The following is a 6,956-nucleotide window of genomic DNA, read 5'->3' as shown; positions in this document are numbered from 1 at the left end:
GTATAGAATAAGAGAACCGCATCCTGAAAGTTATAAGGTCAAAATATTCCTTAGAGATTTGTGGAAGGTGAGTTGCGGCTTGCAACCACTCATATATAGATTGATCATATATAGATTGGCAAAAGTTAAGAAATACCTTAAGGGTATTGGTTTAAAAAACATTTTTAGAAACTCTTTATTGGAAAATATTTAAAAAAAGAACTAATTTTTTTTTTTTTTTACATTTTTTATATTTTCTAAGGTAAATCACGTATTTTGTTTTTATTCTTAACACCATATTTCAATTTGATCCCTAATTTTTCAATTGTGCAAATTTGGTCCCAAACCTTGCAGTGCAGTGTCGATTTCGTCCTTACTGTTACTTTTTCGATGGAAATTGCTGACATAACATATGACCAAAATAAAAGTTAAGGGGATAGATATAAGAACAGGTTGGGATAAGTCTTACTATAATAAAGGGAACAAACCAGAGGGAGAAGAATTCCAAATTTAAAAATCTTGAACAGAAAGATGATTGTTGGGATGGGGGAGGTATGGCTAGAATAATGTTCAACAATGGGGACCTTGGGGTAGATAAAGGGTTTCAACATCCATTAGGGAAAATAGTATCTTTTAACACAAAAATTGTTCTCTGCCCAATTGTAGAAAAAATAAAAAAATAAAAGTAGAAGAAAGAAGAAAGAAGCTCATATTATAACAATAAATAAAAACCAACTAATATATAAAAAAAATACTGAGCTCTATAACATAATAATACACATGATACGATTCAAAATCCATTGCTGCTACCAAAAAACAAAGCGCACTTCAGAAGCACCATCCCAGCCTCACCATCAGAAGTTTATCATATTTAGAGTACCACTAATTGTGTTCCTGGAGGTAATCTATGTTCAAGGTGTTGCGTAGCTTGATTTCTTGCCTTTAGATGCTCATCAGTATCCTCAGTTGTCACTATAAATGGATGGCGGGAATTGATAATTATCTTTTCAAGTGACAAAGTATGACTCAATATGTACCTTGCAATCTCCAAATCAACTCCACACCCAACAAAGCCAATTAATTTAACCACCTTAGGCATTTATGTTTACATTTAGACTTTTTTATCTCCATTTTATCTTTCGTACGCTTCTCCAAGTCAAAGAACTGCATAAGAAAAAAGGTTAGCACCCCATGGTTATTCAAAGACCGGAAGTTAAAGAGAAAATATAAGCCATCAATACTCATAATAAGTAGAAAAGGCAATAGTGCTCTCACTCCAAAATATGAACCTAACATGAAGAAGTGATTTGTATTAGGGAATAAACCATCTAGCTGTCCCATTTCAAAGAAGTGAAAGAAATCGCTGTAGCACATAACAAAAGGTTACCACATCAAAAGCAATACAAACAGAATAAACAAGTCCAGCTAGAGCATCAACAATGCTGCCTTATGCCCACTTCTTGCCTACAAAAATTGGGCCCCCATGTGGGCTCGGGGGCCCATTGGGGGAGTGTTATGTTTTGAAACCAAAGTACTTGATTTCCTCGCACACTAAACTGCAAGCCTGTCTTAACACATCCCTCTTAGGTGCAAATCCAAAATGGTATACGCTTCAATTCAAAAACACTTGGCATCATACATTTTCTTTTCAAGCATAAAAATTAACATAAAAAGAAAGTGATTAAGATTGTTGAGGTTTTATGACAACAAGAAGCCATCATAATAAATTTATAAGGATTTCAAATTGAAACTTCCTTATGGATTTTAGTGACTACATGAGCAATTTATATGAGCTGCAAAGGCCTAACTCCAACATACCACATTCTGTGCAAGTGGGATAAAACATTCCCATTTCAATTCTTGCATTCCACAATAATCCAAATTCTACGCAAGATGGATGGCAGTTAAAACTAAAAAATAGTTTTCCACCATTCCTTCCAAATGGACAGTTCTTTAGTGCAGCAAAAGCATCTTCTATTGTCACTTAAAAGCAAATCTCATATTGCAATGAAGAGATAGGTTCAACAGAGAATTTTCTGGCCAACCTACTGGTTACTGCCACCATATAAAGGGAAAGAAAACCAAATATGTTCAACCTTACCATATGGTCAGAGTGCTGATAGTGCTTGACCCATATCCAAATCATCAACTGGACGTTATTGCATGTATACATTACATGCTAACACAAACATTAAATAAAAAAAAAATTGTTCATAGGCCTATCTTTTTCACAATTTATATATCTTGTTAACCTATGTAAGAATATATAACCTGCTAATTAAGGGAAAAGCCATCAAAGTGGGAAGGTTAAGTCTACCCTAGGCACTATAAGATAAAATAAAGTTATCAAAACTCAGCAGGTTCTAAAGTCCTCAATGGGGATCCCCAAAATCATAACTTGTTTCTAGATTGTTTGGTGCATTCAAATAAAATAAAATAAAATAAAATAAAGGCAAAATGAAACAAATAAACCATAAAAAAGTAGAGTTTCATCTTTTTTCCGGTACAAAGAGAAACAAGAAATCAATTTATCTCACAATTTTACAAACAAGCAAGAAAACAAAATTCTCAAGTAAGATTATGGTTTCATTGCGCCTTTGCATTAATTACACCTTAGCCTAAATTTTTTCAACCCACAAATATACCTCTACATCTAGTGGAACAAAATGTGGCGTTTTAATAAGTGGAAACTAACATGAGAGTCATGCTTTGATAGGGACACGTGATATTATTCATGGCAACTATAGAAAATTTAGAAATAATAATACAACTATTCCATTTAGGGGTTCAAATTAAGTGTAGAGATTATCCCATGCCACAACCTTTTTTCAAAGAAAGAGAATAGTTTGTAAGAAACCATGCAACTAACATTCAAAAAGAAAAGAAAGCAAGTCCTTTATAAATTTAAAACACACACAGACGAGGACCTCAACAACAAATTGCAGGCAACCCAACCTAATAGGTTTTGCTTGGGTTTCTGAGAACTAAGGGTCAGTTTGGATTCAAATTAAATTACTTGAACATATTGTATGGTTTGTTTCTTGGTTAGAGAGGGGCAGCAAATCCAATAGTGAGTCAGAGACTCAGAGTGCACAATAATATGTCCCACATCCAACTATCAATCCAGATAGTTATTACATGTATACTATATTTGATTATACATGATAACACAAAACTAACAAAAAGTTCACAGGCCTACCTTGTTCACAAGTCATATTGAAATCATAACATACAACAATACAAAAACAGCTAATTCAGTAAAAAAAACTATAAAAATGGGAAGAAATGGTCTACCCTAGGTAGTGTAAGACAAAAAAAAAAAAATTGTCAGCACTCAGTAGGGTTTGATGCCCCTTAAGGGAGATCCCTAGGATAACAGCTCGCTTGGGATCATGTGGAGCAAAAGATAAATGCAGTTCTAGATCTTTTAACTCATAGATGTTAAAATTGTTTAGGGTTCTTCTCTTGTATTCAACACACCATAAATCACTCTAAAAACTAAATCTAGTACCATCTCCCACTTCAAAAGCAATAAACCTTGAAGACTTTTCCCAGCCCTACGAATATAAATGTCCAAAGATTCCCCACCCCCACCACCCCCCAACTGCCCCCAAAAGAGCCATACTTCCTCACACCCCCTTTTGCAATCTCCCCTAGATAATCAAATTTTCAATTAACACCCAATTTCAAAGAATTGTATCAACATACCCCATAAATCAAGGGAAAAAAATACAAAAGCTATGCCTGACACAACTGGTGACATGGTAGCATATGGCACATCAGACATTTGCGCCAAAAAAAGAAAAAAAAATTCTAATAGATTTAATTAGAAATCTAAGAAAATAAAATTTCTTATTTTCAATTGACATGCCAAGTGTACTAAACTGCCATCCCACTATTTGAGTTAAGGGTAATTTAGGCATATTTTTTCTTTAGGGGTGACTTGCTAATCTTTTTTTTTTTTTTTTTTCCTTTAAACTGGGCTGTGAAATGCACAAATCATTATCTTAGGGGAGGATTGCAAAATCAATAATAATCTAGGGTGGTAAGAGTGAAATTTACCCAAAAATAAACAATATCATAAAATCCACAATTAAAGCTCTCAAAAGTAGGAATATTCACCTTAATTTTAAATCTATTTAATGAAGGAGATGCTCGTAGTAGGGATGTGCAAAGGAGGAAGCAGAACACATGGCGATTCAGTCCCAATTCCAATTGCTTAAGATTCCTTAATTTGGGCAGTTTTGGAAAGCAGGTTAACTTCTGAAAAATTCAATCACAACAAAATGGATAAGCATCTTATTTTGTTTGTACTTTGGAACAGAAAAGTGAATTTTTACATACTGACCTAAAACCATAAGCCCAACACCAGTGTCTCTAGCTGAGACAGATAGCTTTAAAACTGGAAAAAGCTCTTGATAATATAGCTGGCATAAGTCCCACCAAAATGTGCATTAACAAGCGGGGGTGTGTGCTTCAAAGAAATGCATTCATGGTTTCCCACATATTTAAATGACATAAGATTCACAGCATAAATATCAAGACTTGTCAACGTGCAGTAAGTTATCTCTAATTGCTTTAGCTTGAGTGATGGTCCGGAAATTTTTAAATTCATCACATGTGAGTCTGATACAGATAAGAATTCAAGAAGTGGGCAAATAGACAAAAAGCATTCGAGAACTTCTCCAGTCACCTCCACATAGCACAGACGAAGTTGTACTAACGAATCGAGTCTGTAATTATGAATCATTGGAGGCGTAAGAGTGTATGACCTGTTTGTGGAAGACCATGTACATGTGAATATCAAATGAAGCCTTTTAACTCTCTTTTGAAAAAGCGAAGTTTATCCAGCTATCAATATCACTTTTAAAATAATGACCATACATGGAAAACTCAAGTCTGAATTCATCTACATGCGAGCCCTTATGTAAATTCAATACTTGATTGACCCAATCAACAAATCTCCTCCTTTTAACAAGAAATGGTGGGTATGTAGGTTCTAAGGGTGTACACATATCAAAGGGAGTGGGAGAGGGCGATCGAGGTCGAGAAAACAATAGATAGTTTACGCTGAGATCATCAAACTCTATATGAGTATTATAAGCCCACAAATACCACCATCTACGGGCGAGGACACTAGTTCTAATTGCTTGTTTCATAGGTAAGAGAGACAAAATGGAAACAAGTATTTCATTTGGCAATTTACCAATACCAATCCAATCCTCCAGGTCATTTTGAGTCTTGTGACACTAAAATTTTTTGAAGAAAAGACAATTTGACACATGTTAGCAACAAGCACATAAAAATAAAAATTGTGCAACCTTTGAAGATAATATTTTGAAGTAGCAATAGTATTATAGATTAAATGCATAGAAATTAGAAACAAAATGTTAAGGTGTCACCTTGAGCAGAGGAAACTCTGAATCAGGCTGCCTTATTTTCCTTCTCTTACTTGAGAACCCCGCCATGGTGTTGGAATTTTCTTTTCACTTTAGCTTCAAAATATTATACTCTACAAGGCAAACAGGCAAAAACCAAAATTTTGAGCACAAATTCAAATAAAAAATTGAAACAATCTGAAATTTTGTTTTAAAAAAAAAAAAAAAAAACTATTTTCCTCTTTTATCTCCGAGAATCAGATATTATATGTGTGACAAACCTTTTTAATCTAATACATTGGATTTATTATACATGAGCTAGAAGATGTATCAAAACAACGACATTATACATACAGATGATAGAGAGAGAATACCTAGGCTGAATGAGGAGAGAGAGAGAGAGACCCCAGATTTCCATATACCCAAAACCCAAATCTCTAAAATCTTCTTGGGCAAAGCTATACCCAAATCCTATCTACCTAAACCAAAGCCACCAGATTTCCATATACCCAAAACCCACAAACAAACCCACTTGTTTTAACAAACCCGAAACCCAATCACAAAATCAAACCCACAAATAACCAAACAAAGGAAACACACATGATTAGGTTTGGGCCAGGTCAACCCGACCCGTTTAGGAAGCCCAATCTGCTCTATTTGAATTTAGGCCTGATTTTCATCAGTTACTTAAGACCTACCAATCCGAAACATACTTCCGTAAGCCCAAGTCTCACTCATTACAGTAGGCCCACACCTCACTAAGCCCATTAGCTGCAGGCAAAGATTGACTCAAGAGAAAAAGTGTGCACCTTAGCGTTTTTAGGGGAGAAAATGCTGATACTTTTCAGGAATCAACTGAGATTTTAGAGTAACTTTTGAAATGCAGACAGAACCCCTTCAACAGTCAACTGAGATTTAACAGTAATTTTTTATCGGTGTGTTTTGACGAGGCTGACTTTTTCTAATGCTAACAAATACAGGTTTAGTGTGGACGTGTACGAGTTGCTTCATCACAGGGTTGTCAATTTGTCATTCTTATTGCAGGTTCATTCTAGAATATGTTCAGCCTCCATGCTTTTGGATACTGTTTGCTACTTTACCTTATGTGTCATTTCCTGAAATGTAAAGCTTGTTGTGATCAGGACCTTCACTAGTGGAAGAAGTTCGCTTCTGTTATTGGTGGTTGTTGGTAATATACTGGTAACGTAATTTTACCGTGGGGACATGCTTTGGTTGCTTTATTTTGGTACCACTTAAATTACCACTACAAGATAACCACATCACTTCATAAAGCAAGTGAAAGTAATTAAATCAATTAACAGTTTAACACCCACAATTTTCCTATTCTGCCATAAACAGAATCCACAACTCCTTTATTTTTTTTAATATTTTTTTGTAAATACTCACAATTCCCACATTAACATATTCGGCATGTCAAGCCATTCTGATATTTTATTAGAGGTTCATGACACAATACTAATAGACATATGGACTATGAACACACTTTCTATTGTACTGGACAAAAAAAAACTCAGGAAAAACAAGGCTCATAATGTCAGAGGTCAGTTATGGCGCAAAAACTTCTGGAAAAGTATATAA

General features: G+C 34.7%; 1 long non-coding RNA gene across 2 annotated transcripts; it reads right to left on the bottom strand.

Annotated features, from left to right (window-relative positions):
* Window positions 1–514: 514 nt before the first annotated feature.
* On the bottom strand, window positions 515–5,832 carry LOC112033274 (uncharacterized). Of its 2 annotated transcripts, none has more exons than XR_010625103.1 (5): window positions 5,732–5,832; window positions 5,382–5,491; window positions 4,328–4,406; window positions 4,102–4,242; window positions 515–1,143 (listed from the first exon to the last, which is right to left on the bottom strand). It is a non-coding gene; the product is annotated as an uncharacterized LOC112033274 (long non-coding RNA). The 2 variants fall into 2 exon arrangements; XR_010625104.1 differs by lacking the exon at window positions 5,732–5,832 and adding an exon at window positions 5,639–5,719.
* Between the last annotated feature and the right edge of the window lie 1,124 nt (window positions 5,833–6,956).

The sequence above is a fragment of the Quercus suber genome, unplaced genomic scaffold (assembly GCF_002906115.3).
Source record: "Quercus suber isolate HL8 unplaced genomic scaffold, Cork oak 2.0 scaffold_528, whole genome shotgun sequence".
Taxonomy (NCBI): Eukaryota; Viridiplantae; Streptophyta; class Magnoliopsida; order Fagales; family Fagaceae; genus Quercus; species Quercus suber.
Note: the sequence above shows the minus strand (reverse complement) of the source record. Positions and strands in the feature narration are given on the sequence as shown.